At 48.0% G+C, this 15483-nt stretch overlaps 1 protein-coding gene across 5 annotated transcripts in view; it reads right to left on the bottom strand.

Annotated features, from left to right (window-relative positions):
* LOC130267399 (protocadherin gamma-B3-like) overlaps window positions 1–15483 on the bottom strand; it is a 112087-nt gene that overhangs the window by 85117 nt on the left and 11487 nt on the right. The window lies entirely within an intron of this gene.

Genomic DNA, 15483 nt, shown 5'->3' with positions numbered 1-15483 from the left:
TCTGTGCTCACTCCTGTCCTGTCTGAAAACAGAGAGGAGGGGGTTACAGAACAGCCTGTAGTGATTGGATGAAGAGACCCAGCATAGCAGACTCAGGGAGGAAGTGAATGCATAATGAGTGAGAGCGGGCTCAATGCTTGCCTCGGACACACCCCTTCCTGAGCAGTAGATGTCAAAATGAGTAAGCAGCAGAACAGAGGGATTTGTGAGCCAAATACAAAAGCTAGACACATATAAAATACTTGTAACACATCTGCATGGCATAGATAATAAAATATATAAGCATCTTTTTTCTGTGATATGACAGGTATGCTTTAAAACACTCCCAGATACATTAGATTGTTATTTGGCTGTACCGTGTGTTTTTCATCTTTACTGCATGTATGATCTAATTGAGTGGAATGCATTTAGATGAATCCATTACAGTATATGGAACATAGACTCATTTTACAGAATACTGAGGGATGACAACAAATGTTACTGCAAAGCTAACTAAAAGTTATCGATGGGGTGGAAGAGACCTCTGCTGGCAAGGAGTGGTAATTACAAGGTTTGCTTTATAACACATAAATGAAATCAGTTAGAGTATGTTCACATGTGCAAAAATCATGCCAAAAAGTGCAGAATACTGACTGCCTATCTCTCTCTCTCTCTCTCTTTCTCTCTCTCTCTGGGGGGTCACAGTATGGAGACCACTAGCCTAGACCAATGTTTCCCAACCAGTGTGCCTCCAGCTGTCCATGCATGCTGGGAGTTGTAGTTTTGCAACAGCTGGGGGATCACAGTATGGAGACCACTGGCCTAGACCAATGTTTCTCAACCACCCTGTCTGGAAAACATGTTTCATGTGACTTTGTATGTTTGGGCAACGGTTCACATGTTTTTGCCATCAGTCAAACCTCCCAGAGCCCTGGTGGGCACAGCTCCAGGTTGGGAACAACACTACCCCAAGGGACCAGGTCAATGGAGTAATCATGTCGCCAAAATTTTTCATAAAGCTTTCAGCAAACACCCCACAAACTTTGGGAAGACTTCGATGATCCAGCACGGTATCCTCACAGGCGACAGCCCGCCTATTAAGGAGGGACATCGTCCGGTTGTGCCAGGCATGTATCAGACTATCAAGAAGATGCTGGCTGATATGAAAGAAGCGGACGTGATACAAGAAAGTGAGAGCCCTTGGGCGGCACCACTTGTCCTGGTCAAGAAGAAAGATGGAACCATCCGCTTCTGTGTCAACTACAGAAAACTGAACAATGTCTCACATAAGGACGCTTATCCTTTGCCAAGGATTGAGGAGTCACTTACGGCCCTCGGGTCGGCTGCTTACTTCTCCACCCTGGATTTAACCAGCAAATACTGGCAAGTGCCCATGGCCGTGGAGGATCAGGAGAAGACCGCCTTCGTGACACCCATGGGGTTGTTCGAGTTTAAAAGTATGCCCCTGCCACATTCCAGCATCTGATGGAAAGGTGCCTAGGTCATTTAAATTTCCAAAGTGACTTGTTGTACCTGGATGATGTCATTGTGTATTCCAAATCTTACCAGGAACACCTCAGTCATCTGTCAGATGTCTTTCACGTCTTGATCAAGCATGGGTTGAAGATCAAACCATCAAAGTGTCACTTGCTCAAGCCTCAAGTCCTTTACCTGGGTCACTTTGTCAATGCAAAGGGAGTCCAGCCAAATCCTGAAGGGAGTCCAGCCAAATCCTGAGAAGGTGGATGCTGTCAAGGACTGGCTTACCCCGCGCACGGTGAAGGATGTCAGGAGCTTCCTGGGATTTGCTTGCTACTACCGCTGCTTCATCCCACACTTCACCCAAATTTCAGAACCCCTCACAGCTCTTCTACGGGGTACAGCGAAGGAGAATCACAATGGAAGACTACCTATTGAATGGCCCGAAGAGCAAGAGACAGCATTCTAAGCTATTAAACGTCTGCTGACAGAACCACCCATCTTGGCGTATCCAGTCTACATTCAGCCATTGCAGCTATATACTGATGCCAGTTTTGAAGGTCTAGGAGCTGTCCTGTCCCAAGTTCAAGATGGACAAGAGAGAGTGATTGCCTATGCCAGTCGTAACCTGCGAGGAGGATAGAGGAATGATTCCAATTACAGCTTGTTCAAATTGGAATTCAAAGATTATTTGGCTGCCACGCCATTTACTGTCTACACGGACCTGAACACTGCCAAGTTGGGTGCCATTGAACAGTGATGGGCTTCAAGATGAGCTAATTACAGCTTCACCATCAAGTACAGAAGCAGCAAGTCAAACGTCAATGCCGATGTACTGTTTAGGATGACACTCGGCCAAGAATCACCTGTTGAAGACGTGTGGGAAGACGTGGAGATGCCCCCATTTTATCAACGGTTTGTGAACCAGAATGTTGTGACCGCCCTCATGGACGGCGGAACCAGGTCCGAAAAGCTTAAAGAAGACCTGTATACCTGGAAGACTCTCCAAGATGAAAGTTGAGTTATGGGGGATCTGTGTGACTACCTTCTGGCAAAAAAGGTACCAACCTTTCTATGCGGGCGTAGTGTGACTATGAGTTGGAACGTCTGTGGCGACAAAGGAAGCGACTGTGCACAAAGGACTGTTGTGCCGAAATTCTTTGAATCCGGTCTCTGGTGATGGACTTAATCAGATTCTGGTTCGCCGAAGAGATGCGGCGATGGTCCTCAACGCATATCATGACCAGTCGGGACACTTTGGAGTCCACAAGACCAAAGCCACTGTTAGGCAAAGATTCTATTGGATTGGAATGCGGAGTGACATTGAGAAATGGTGCAGCGAATGTTCTGTCGGTAACGTCACCAAGAATGTGCACAAAGATGCCAGAGCACCCCTCCACTCCATCCAAAGTGACAGACCCAATCAGTTTGTTGAGCTAGACCATGTGAAGTTGTCCCCTACCCAGTCGGGGTATACCTATGCTCTCACCATGGTGGATCATTACTCCAAGTGGGTAGTCGTGGTACCTGTCAAAGATCTCACAGCCAAAACAACGGCCCAGATGTTCTACTCTAAATGAGTGCAAACCCTTGGATGTCCTGAGTCTGTCCCAACTGACCGTGGAACGGCCTTTGAGGCCCAACTCTTCCAAGAACTATGTTAATTCCACGACTGCAAGGAACTCCAAACTACTGCCTACCACCCTCAAGGGGAATGGGATCTGTGAGCACATTAATCAAGTCTTTATCCATATGCTGTGAGCAGCCTCTGTGTCAAGACAAGAAGAAAGGCAATAAGATGATTAAAATCGCCATGCCTCAGCCAAACCACTCCAGGTGGATGACAAAGTTTGGCTACGGAAGTTCCCAAGAACCAACAAGTTGGATTCCATCTGGGAGACAGAACCCTACATGGTGATGGCTATACCCTTTCCCGAGTCCGATGTGTACGAATTCCAGAAGCCTGGGTATGAGCCACAAGTCGTCCACCAAAATCGTATCAAGATCTGTCTTAAAGAAGATTTACCTGTACTCCCACCACTGCCTCCTCCAGATGTCAGACAAGTGAAGTAATATGTTCCTGGTGAATTGATCCACCAATCCATGGATTTCCCTATGTTCTCTTCAAGTCAGCCAGCAATCTTCTGTTTGCCTCAAACTCCGGGACTAATCCAACAAAACGCCAGTCCCTGCTCTATCACTGTTGGCTCCAGCTTATACACCTGTCTCCAGAGGGCCAGCAATGGCTCCAACCTCTCCAATACAAGTGCCAGCAGTTCTGATTCCAATAATTCCTAAACAAATTCTAGCTCCACTATTTGCCGAAGACAAGCCTGCTGAAGTTCCATCAGTTCCAAGCTCCCCAGAGGTGGTGTTGCACAGGTCCCAAAGGTTCACACGGGACAGATACCTGCAAAATATAGGGAGTAACAATGCCCTTGTACAAAAGTTATTTGTTCATAGTATACTAATGTCTAGTTAGTATAGCATAATTACTTCTGATGTAATTTCATGTACAGTTAGGCAGTGATGTAAACTGCTCAAAAAAATAAAGGGAACACTAAGTTAGCACATCCTAGATCTGAATGAACTAATCGTATGAAATACTTTCGTCTTTACATAGCTGAATGTGCTGACAACAAAATCACACAAAAATTATCAATGGAAATCAAATTTATCAACCCATGGAGGTCTGGATAGGGAGTCACACTTAAAATCAAAGTGAAGAACAACACTACAGGCAGATCCAACTTTGATGTAATGTCCTTAAAACAAGTTAAAATGAGGCTCAGTAGTGTGTGTGTGTCCCACATGCCCATATGACCTCCCTACAACACCTGGGCATGCTCCTGATGAGGTGGCAGATGGTCTCCTGAGGAATTTCCTCCCAGACCTGGACTAAAGCATCCGTCAACTCCTGGACAGTCTGTGGTGCAATGTGGCGTTGGTGGAGGGAGCGAGACATGATGTCCCAGATGTGCTTAATCGGATTAAGGTCTGGGGAACAGGCGGGCCAGTCCCTAACATCAATGCCTTCCTCTTGCAGGAACTGCTGACACACTCCATCCACATGAGATCTAGCATTGTTTTGCATTAGGAGGAACCCAGGGCCAACCCAGCATATGGTCTCACAAGGGGTCTGAGGATTTCATCTCGGGACCTAATGGCAGTCAGGCTACCTCTGGAAAGCACATGGAGGGCTGTGCGGCCCCCCCAAAGAAATGCCACCCCACACCATTACTGACCCACCACCAAACCGGTCGTGCTGGAGGATGTTGCAGGCAGCAGAGCGTTCTCCACGCCGTTTTTAGACTCTGTCACGTCTGTCACATGTGCTCAGTGTGAACCTGTTTTCATCTGTGAAGAGCACATGGCGCCAGTGGTGAATTTGCCAATCTTGGTGTTCTCTGGAAAAATGCCAAACATCCTGCATGGTGTTGGGCTGTAAGCACAACCCCCACCTGTGGATGTCGGGCCCTCATACCACCCTCATGGAGTCTGTTTCTGACCGTTTGAGTGGATACATGCACATTTGTAGCCTGCTGGAGGTCATTTTGCAGGGCTCTGACAGTGCTTGTCCTGCTCCTTCTTGCACAATGGCTGAGGTAGCGGTCCTGCTGCTGGGTTGTTGCCCTCCTAGGGCCTCCTCCACGTCCTCCTCCTGATGTACAGGCCTGTCTCCTGGTAGCGCCTCCATGCTCTGGACACTACGCTGACAGGCACAGCAAACCTTCTTGCCACAGCTCACATTGATGTGCCATCCTGGATGAGCTGCACTACCAAGCCACTTGTGCGGGTTGTAGACTCCGTCTCATTTTACCACCAGAGTGAAAGCACCTTGCCTATAATTTTCACCTGTTGCCTGTACCATTTGCACAACAGCATGTGAAATTGATTGTCAATCATTGTTGCTTCCTGAGTGGACAGTGTGATTTCACAGAAGTGTGATTGACTTAGAGTTACATTGTGTTGTTTAAGTGTTCCCTTTATTTTTTTGAGTAGTGTACATAGTGTTTATGTATCTAAATAGTCAAATGTCATATAATAAGTTAGGACTGTAGTTAACCAGTCTAAACATTCAGTCCATAATAGTCATTTAATGTCTAATGTCTAATTATTTTCCTGTCCATCGTGTACAGGGTACTCTTGTGGCCAGAGAGTTCTCCTGGAGGTGTAAGTAACACGTACAGTGACAGAGCTACTGTGTATATAGGTAATATTGTCATATGTAGTCAGAAAATGTGTATTTACTTGTATAATGCTATGGGGAAAAGTAGCTAAAAGCCGAAGGGCCCCATGAGCACAGGCATTCGGGTAGAGAGCCTCAGGCAGTCTCATCTGAACCAAGTATTATGTTTTCCTCTTATTGTCCCAGTTCTTAATACCCTCACAACATGGAGCATGTATGGATGATAATTGCAATGCCACCTGGACTCTTCCCCAGATTATTTGTTCACCAACCCTGTGAAAGAAATTAGTGAAATGCCCCAGGAACTATTTGTTGCTCTCACCAGGCCTCAGTGGCCACTTCATATTCGTCCGCCCTCCAGGACTGGGCACCGTGGATGGCTGTTGTTAAGAGGGGGAGTTTGTGGTGGCCCAGTACAGGAGTTGTACCCCTGTACCCTTGCTGCCCAGTTAGGCAGACTCTATTCAGTGACCCCTGGGCTCCCCTGTACCTATGTTCCGTGAATAGTGTTAAATGTCTATGATAATTAATGTAAAGTGTATATAGTGTTTTGTACCTTTAACCTTTTCAGGACGCAGGGCATATGCATACGCCCTGCATCCTGAGTCCTTAAGGATGCGGGGCGTACAGGTAGGCCCGTGGAAATTTCGGTCCCCGTCGCTAGCCGGTCGGGGACAGGACCGGGATGCCTGCTGAAATCATTCAGCAGGCATCCCGGCACATCGCCGAGGGGGGTCCTGAGACAATCAAGGTCAATTCAGCTTGGCCATCTGAGGCAATTCCAGGTCATATGGGTCTCTGGTGACCCAGAAAATACAAGACACCAAGACACCCCCGATCCCCCTGAAGGGATAGCAGTGAGGTGGCAGGTGTACCACCCCTCCTATCCGTGCTATTTTTCGGTCACAATCGACCAACCAATAGCAGATGGGGGGCGGGGGGTTAAAGTTCGGTTCCCCTGCTCAGCCCACCCAGAGTAGTCTGGGCAGAGCAGGGGAACCGTGATGCCGTCACGCCCTCTCCCATAGACATGAATAGAGGGGGCATGGCATGACATCACAAATGCGGAAGCTGCAAGCTTCCGTGTTCCAGATGCCACAGCTGCCAGACCGGAGATCGACCCCCCCCCCCCCCCCCGGCGATCTAACATCTTATCCCCTATTCTTTGGAAAGGGGATAAGTTGTGTGCAGCGGAGTACCCTTTTAAGGTGTTAATAAAGTATGTTCATGTGTTTGTATTAACCTTTTGTAGTTGGTCCTTAATTTGATGTTTATAGTGTGCTTTGACCCAGTTTGCGACATTGAGTCATTGCCAGTATTTTATTTCCATATTTGCAGTTACAACATGATTAATGCCTAGGCTGAGGTGATTGACATCTAAACTCTAATGGCTGGTATTAAAAAGAAAAAAAAAAACCTCAGTTCTCAGCCTTTTAACCCGTTAAACCTCTTAGGTAGGATGTTCAACAGTGTCCACCGCATCTAAGGTGTCTTTTAGAGAGAATGGGTTACCTTTGTCTGCCTGAGCATAGTGAACTTATGTTAGCCAGTGCAAAATCTATAACAGGAGAATCCTTACCTGCCATACACCATTTATTACACTGGTGTCTCCTGAAGTGGCGGATTAACCCCCCCCCAGCACCAGGATGAAAAACTCTGTAGGACTGTAGCAGTGGCATCTCTTAGTAAAATAGAAATACTTCATCCCCATTGCTCAGGTTCGGTCCCATTAGGAGGCATTTCTGTGGACGACAACGATTGCCCATTACTGATTCTTCATATAAAATTTTGGTGGATCCTGGCAAGGGTGTAGTGATCGTGGTCACAGGGAGTGCAAACATGACCAGGCCATTCAGGGAGAAGGGTTTCCTAGGTATCCAGGAGATATACCCCGACCCCTGGCAAGCACAACTTTTACCTGTCTCTGAAACACAGGTTGAGACACAGGTTAACTCTATCAGAATGCTCAGCTCCAAGACGTTGACTTGTAAGCCACAGGCTGTATTAGGCTTTCGGCCTACTAGTCATCCGAAGCAGACATCTGCACGACACAGATGCCTGATGAAATCACTGTTTCATGCCACGTGCGTGACAAGCAGCATCCAGCAGAAGGCAAAGCAGCGCATCATGGGAGTATCAGGGCAAGGGGAGTTTCTTATTTGTTTTATTTTTCTTTAACCGCTAGAGGACACAGGATGTACATGTACATTCTACCTACGATAGTTCAGGAGCTGAGCTTTCTTCAAAGTTGGTGAGTAATGTCTGCTATTAGCAGCCCAGACTAACCGCTAGTGCTGGACATCGGTGATCAAGCCGATTTCTGGCATTACCACTTTAGACACCGCTGGAAAACTTTTTTTGTTTTTTTAAATCAAAAGGTACCAGAAAGTTAAAAAGTAAAAGTAAACATTTGTAAATTACTTTAAAAATCTTAATCCTTCCAGTACTTATCAGCTACTGTATATTCCAGAAGAAGTTCTTTTCTTTTTGAATTTACTTTCTGTCTGACCACAGTGCTCTCTGCTGACACCTCTGTCCATTTTAGGAACTGTCCAGAGTAAAAGCAAATCCCCATAGCAAACCTATAATGCTCTGGACAGTTTCTAAAATGGACAGAGGTATCAGCAGAGAGCACTGTGGTCAGACAGAAAGGAAATTCAAAAAGAAAAGAACTTCCTCTGGAGCATACAACAGCTGATAAGTACAGGAAGGATTACATTTTTTTTTATAGAAGTAATTTACAAATCTGTACAACTTTCTAGCACCAGTTGGTTTAAAAAGAAATGTTTTCCAGGGGAGTACCCCTTTAACTCCAGTATCTAACATAAGTGAGTACACTTTTCACATTTTTGTAATTATTTAATACATTGTAAGGTAGTGAGTGCACTGCCTGTATAACAGTGTTTAATGTTATGTCCCCTAAAAACAGCTTAATTCACAGCCATTAATGTCTAAACTTTGGCAACAAAAGCGAGTACACCCCTAAGTGGAAATGTCCAAATTGGGCCCAATTAGCCATTTTCCCTCCCCAATGTCATGTGACTTGTTAGTGTTACAAGGTTACTGTCACGATGCCGGCTGGCAGGTAGTGGACCCTCTGTGCCAGAGAGGGATTGGCGTGGACCGTGCTAGTGGACCGGTTCTAAGCCACTACTGGTATTCACCAGAGCCCGCCGCAAAGCGGGATGGTCTTGCTGCGGCGGTAGTGACCAGGTCGTATCCACTAGCAACGGCTCACCTCTCTGGCTGCTGAAGATAGGCGCGGTACAAGGGAGTAGGCAGAAGCAAGGTCGGACGTAGCAGAAGGTCGGGGCAGGCAGCAAGGATCGTAGTCAGGGGCAACGGCAGAAGGTCTGGAAACACTGGCAAGGGACACACAAGGAACGCTTTCACTGGCACTAAGGCAACAAGATCCGGCAAGGGAGTGCAAGGGAAGTGAGGTAATATAGGGAGTGCACAGGTGATAACCCTAATTGGAACCACTGCGCCAATCAGCGGCGCAGTGGCCCTTTAAATCGCAGAGACCCGGCGCGCGCGCGCCCTAGGGAGCGGGGCCGCGCGCGCCGGGACAGAACAGACGGGGAGCGAGTCAGGTAGGGGAGCCGGGGTGCGCATCGCGAGCGGGCGCTACCCGCATCGCGAATCGCATCCCGGCTGGCAGCAGGATCGCAGCGCCCCGGGTCAGAGGACGTGACCGGAGCGCTGCAGCGGAGGGGGAGAAGCGAGCGCTCCGGGGAGGAGCGGGAACCCGGAGCGCTCGGCGTAACAGTACCCCCCCCCTTGGGTCTCCCCCTCTTCTTGGAGCCTGAGAACCTGAGGAGCAGACTTTTGTCAAGGATGTTGTCCTCAGGTTCCCAGGATCTCTCTTCAGGACCACAACCCTCCCAGTCTACTAAAAAAAAATTTTTCCCTCTGACCTTTTTGGCAGCCAAAATCTCCTTGACCGAGAAGACGTCCGAGGAGCCGGAAACAGGAGTGGGAGGAACAGATTTGGGAGAAAAACGGTTGAGGATGAGTGGTTTGAGAAGAGAGACGTGAAAGGCATTAGGGATACGAAGAGAAGGAGGAAGAAGAAGTTTATAAGAGACAGGATTAATTTGACACAAAATTTTGAAAGGACCAAGATAGCGTGGTCCCAACTTGTAGCTAGGGACACGGAAGCGGACATATTTAGCGGAGAGCCATACCTTGTCTCCAGGGGAAAAAACGGGGGGAGCTCTTCTTTTCTTATCCGCGAATCTCTTCATGCGTGAAGAAGTCTGTAAGAGAGAATTTTGGGTCTCTCTCCATATAATGGAAAGGTCACGAGAAATTTCATCCACAGCGGGCAGACCAGAGGGCAAGGGGGTAGGGAGGGGGGGAAGAGGGTGACGGCCGTACACCACGAAAAATGGGGATTTGGAGGAAGATTCAGAGACCCTGAAGTTATACGAGAATTCGGCCCATGGAAGGAGATCTGCCCAGTCATCCTGGCGGGAGGAAACAAAATGTCGCAAATAATCACCCAGGATCTGGTTAATTCTTTCTACTTGTCCATTGGACTGGGGATGATATGCAGAGGAAAAATTTAATTTAATCTTGAGTTGTTTACAGAGAGCTCTCCAGAATTTAGACACGAATTGGACCCCTCTATCCGAGACAATCTGCGTAGGCAACCCGTGAAGACGAAAAATGTGTACAAAAAATTGTTTAGCCAACTGAGGCGCAGAAGGAAGACCAGGAAGAGGGACGAAATGTGCCATTTTGGAGAATCGATCAACGACCACCCAAATAACGGTGTTACCACGGGAAGGGGGTAAATCAGTAATAAAATCCATACCAATCAGAGACCAAGGCTGTTCGGGGACAGGCAGAGGATGAAGAAAACCAGCGGGCTTCTGGCGAGGAGTCTTATCCCGGGCACAGATAGTGCAGGCTCGCACAAAGTCCCCAACATCCGTCTCCAGAGTCGGCCACCAATAGAAGCGGGAGATGAGTTGCACAGATTTCTTGATGCCCGCATGACCTGCGAGATGGGAGGAGTGACCCCATTTGAGGATTCCGAGGCGTTGGCGTGGAGAAACAAAGGTCTTTCCTGGAGGAGTCTGCCTGATGGAGGCAGGAGAAGTGGAGATCAGGCAGTCAGGTGGAATGATGTGTTGCGGAGGGAGATCAACTTCTGAGGCATCCGAGGAACGAGAGAGAGCATCGGCCCTAATGTTCTTATCGGCAGGACGAAAGTGAATCTCAAAATTAAATCGGGCAAAGAACAGAGACCACCGGGCCTGGCGAGGATTCAGCCGTTGGGCCGACTGGAGGTAGGAGAGGTTCTTGTGGTCGGTGTAGATAATGACAGGAAATCTTGATCCCTCCAGCAGATGCCTCCATTCCTCAAGTGCTAATTTAATGGCTAGAAGCTCTCGATCCCCGATGGAGTAGTTCCTCTCCGCTGGAGAGAAGGTCCTAGAGAAAAAACCACAAGTGACAGCATGCCCGGAAGAATTTTTTTGTAGAAGAACAGCTCCAGCTCCTACTGAGGAGGCATCAACCTCCAATAGGAAGGGTTTGGAAGGGTCAGGTCTGGAGAGCACGGGAGCCGAAGAAAAGGCAGACTTGAGTCGTTTAAAGGAGTCCTCTGCTTGAGGAGGCCAAGACTTGGGATCAGCATTTTTCTTGGTTAAAGCCACGATAGGAGCCACAATGGTAGAAAAATGTGGAATAAATTGCCTGTAATAATTGGCGAACCCCAAAAAGCGTTGGATAGCACGGAGTCCGGAGGGGCGTGGCCAATTTAAGACGGCAGAGAGTTTGTCTGGATCCATCTGTAGTCCCTGGCCAGAGACCAAATATCCTAGAAAAGGAAGAGATTGGCATTCAAACAGACATTTCTCAATTTTGGCATAGAGTTGGTTGTCACGAAGTCTCTGAAGAACCATACGGACATGCTGGCGGTGTTCTTCTAGATTGGCAGAAAAAATTAGGATATCGTCCAGATATACCACAACACAGGAGTATAACAGATCACGAAAAATTTCATTGACAAAGTCTTGGAAGACGGCAGGGGCATTGCACAGTCCAAAGGGCATGACCAGATACTCAAAGTGTCCATCTCTGGTGTTAAATGCCGTTTTCCACTCGTCCCCCTCTCTGATGCGGATGAGGTTATAGGCGCCTCTTAAGTCCAATTTAGTGAAGATGTGGGCACCTTGGAGGCGATCAAAGAGTTCAGAGATGAGGGGTAAGGGGTAGCGGTTCTTAACCGTGATTTTATTAAGACCGCGGTAGTCAATGCAAGGACGTAGGGAGCCATCTTTTTTGGACACAAAGAAAAATCCGGCTCCGGCAGGAGAGGAGGATTTACGGATAAAGCCCTTTTTTAGATTCTCCTGGACGTATTCGGACATGGCAAGAGTCTCTGGGGCAGAGAGAGGATAAATTCTGCCCCGGGGTGGAGTAGTACCCGGGAGGAGGTCGATAGGGCAATCATAAGGCCTGTGAGGAGGTAGAGTCTCAGCTTGTTTTTTGCAGAAAACATCCGCGAAGTCCATATAGGCCTTAGGGAGACCGGTTACTGGAGGAACCACAGAGTTACGGCAAGGGTTATTGGGAACCGGTTTTAGACAGTTCTTGGAACAAGAGGACCCCCAACTCTTGATCTCCCCAGTGGACCAATCCAGGGTTGGAGAATGAAGTTGAAGCCAGGGAAGTCCAAGGAGAATCTCCGAGGTGCAATTGGGGAGGACCAAAAGTTCAATCCTCTCATGATGAGATCCGATGCTCATAAGAAGGGGCTCCGTGCGGAAACGTATGGCACAGTCCAATCTTTCATTATTTACACAATTGATGTAGAGGGGTCTGGCGAGACTGGTCACTGGGATGTTAAACCTGTTGACGAGAGAGGCCAAAATAAAATTTCCTGCAGATCCAGAGTCCAAGAAGGCCACTGTAGAGAAGGAGAAGGCAGAGGCAGACATCCGCACAGGCACAGTAAGACGTGGAGAAGCAGAGTAGACATCAAGGACTGTCTCACCTTTGTGCGGAGTCAGCGTACGTCTTTCCAGGCGGGGAGGACGGATAGGACAATCCCTCAGGAAGTGTTCGGTACTAGCACAGTACAGGCAGAGGTTCTCCATACGGCGTCGTGTCCTCTCTTGAGGTGTCAGGCGAGACCGGTCGACCTGCATAGCCTCCACGGCGGGAGGCACAGGAACAGATTGCAGGGTACCAGAGGAGAGAGGAGCCGAGGAGACGAAACGCCTCGTGCGAACAGAGTCCATATCTTGACGGAGTTCCTGACGCCTTTCAGAAAAACGCATGTCAATGCGAGTGGCTAGGTGAATAAGTTCATGTAGATTAGCAGGAATTTCTCGTGCGGCCAGAACATCTTTAATGTTGCTGGATAGGCCTTTTTTGAAGGTCGCGCAGAGGGCCTCATTATTCCAGGACAATTCAGAAGCAAGTGTACGGAATTGTACGGCATACTCGCCAACGGAAGAATTACCCTGGACCAGGTTCAACAGGGCAGTCTCAGCAGAAGAGGCTCGGGCAGGTTCCTCAAAGACACTTCGGATTTCCGAGAAGAAGGAGTGTACAGAGGCAGTGACGGGGTCATTGCGGTCCCAGAGCGGTGTGGCCCATGACAGGGCTTTTCCGGACAGAAGACTGACTACGAAAGCCACCTTAGACCTTTCAGTGGGAAACAGGTCCGACATCATCTCCAGATGCAGGGAACATTGGGAAAGGAAGCCACGGCAAAACTTAGAGTCCCCATCAAATTTATCCGGCAAGGATAAGCGTATCCCAGGAGCGGCCACTCGCTGCGGAGGAGGTGCAGGAGCTGGCGGAGGAGATGACTGCTGAAGCTGTGGTAGCAACTGTTGTAGCATAACGGTCAGTTGAGACAGCTGTTGGCCTTGTTGCGCAATCTGTTGTGACTGCTGGGCGACCACCGTGGTGAGGTCAGCGACAACTGGCAGAGGAACTTCAGCGGGATCCATGGCCGGATCTACTGTCACGATGCCGGCTGGCAGGTAGTGGACCCTCTGTGCCAGAGAGGGATTGGCGTGGACCGTGCTAGTGGACCGGTTCTAAGCCACTACTGGTATTCACCAGAGCCCGCCGCAAAGCGGGATGGTCTTGCTGCGGCGGTAGTGACCAGGTCGTATCCACTAGCAACGGCTCACCTCTCTGGCTGCTGAAGATAGGCGCGGTACAAGGGAGTAGGCAGAAGCAAGGTCGGACGTAGCAGAAGGTCGGGGCAGGCAGCAAGGATCGTAGTCAGGGGCAACGGCAGAAGGTCTGGAAACACTGGCAAGGGACACACAAGGAACGCTTTCACTGGCACTAAGGCAACAAGATCCGGCAAGGGAGTGCAAGGGAAGTGAGGTAATATAGGGAGTGCACAGGTGATAACCCTAATTGGAACCACTGCGCCAATCAGCGGCGCAGTGGCCCTTTAAATCGCAGAGACCCGGCGCGCGCGCGCCCTAGGGAGCGGGGCCGCGCGCGCCGGGACAGAACAGACGGGGAGCGAGTCAGGTAGGGGAGCCGGGGTGCGCATCGCGAGCGGGCGCTACCCGCATCGCGAATCGCATCCCGGCTGGCAGCAGGATCGCAGCGCCCCGGGTCAGAGGACGTGACCGGAGCGCTGCAGCGGAGGGGGAGAAGCGAGCGCTCCGGGGAGGAGCGGGAACCCGGAGCGCTCGGCGTAACAGTTACAAGTGTGAATGGGGAGCAGGTGTCTCAAATTTAGTGTTATTGCTCTCACACTCTCTAAAACTGTACACGCTGTACACTTTACAGTAAAAAATTAATGTTTTTATTCTTTGGTCAATACGATTAAAATGATACCCTTGTTATATGCTTTTCTATTATTGTGCGGCTTTAAAAAAAATATAAAACTTTTAAACTTTTTAACCCCTTAAGGACGCAGGGTTTTTCCGTTTATGCATTTTCATTTTTTCCTCATCACCTTCTAAAAATCATACCGCTTTCAATTTTGCACATAAAATTCCATATGATGGCTTATTTTTTTGCGTCATCAATTCTACAGGTACGCCCTACATCAGTCATTTTACCCAAAAATCCACGGCGAAACGGAAAAAAAATTAATTGTACGACAAAATTGAAGAAAAAATTTCATTTTGTACATTTTGGGGGCTTCCGTTTCTAAGCAGTGCACTTTTCGGTAAAAATAACACCTTATCATTTTTCTGTAGGTCCATACGGTTAAAATGATACCCTACTTATATATATTGGATATTGTTGTACTTCGGAAAAAATCATAACTACATGCAGGAAAATTAATATTTAAAAAATTCTCATCTTCTAACCCATATAACTTTTTTATTTTTTCGCGTACAGGCCGGTATGAGGACTTATTTTTTGCGCCGTGTTCTGAAGTTTTTATCGGTACCATTTTTGTATTGATCAGACTTTTTGATCGCTTTTTATTCATTTTTTCATGATATAAAAAGTGACCAAAAATACACAATTTTGGACTTTGGAATTTTTTTTGCACGCACGTCATTGACCGTGCGATTTAATTAACTATTTTTATAATTCGGACATTTTCGTACGCGGCGATACCACATATGTTTATTTTTATGTGGTGTTCCGGTACCGTATTGTATACCTTACTTGTATAGAGGTCCCCGTAGTCATAGTCCCTAGGACGTAGGGGTCCCTCTTTTGTAATTTTCCCCTTGTCACCTTTCACTTAGTCGATGACTACATGGCAGTTCTTATTAATATAAATATGTGTATATTTAGTTATCTACCTGTTCAGAGCGTAGCAGGACCTGTGGGTCACGTGATTAGGTTAGAACATGATTTTGCTACAGGACCTTTGGAGGTTC

Source organism: Hyla sarda, chromosome 4 (genome assembly GCF_029499605.1).
Source record: "Hyla sarda isolate aHylSar1 chromosome 4, aHylSar1.hap1, whole genome shotgun sequence".
In the NCBI taxonomy this organism is placed as follows: Eukaryota; Metazoa; Chordata; class Amphibia; order Anura; family Hylidae; genus Hyla; species Hyla sarda.
Note: the sequence above shows the minus strand (reverse complement) of the source record. Positions and strands in the feature narration are given on the sequence as shown.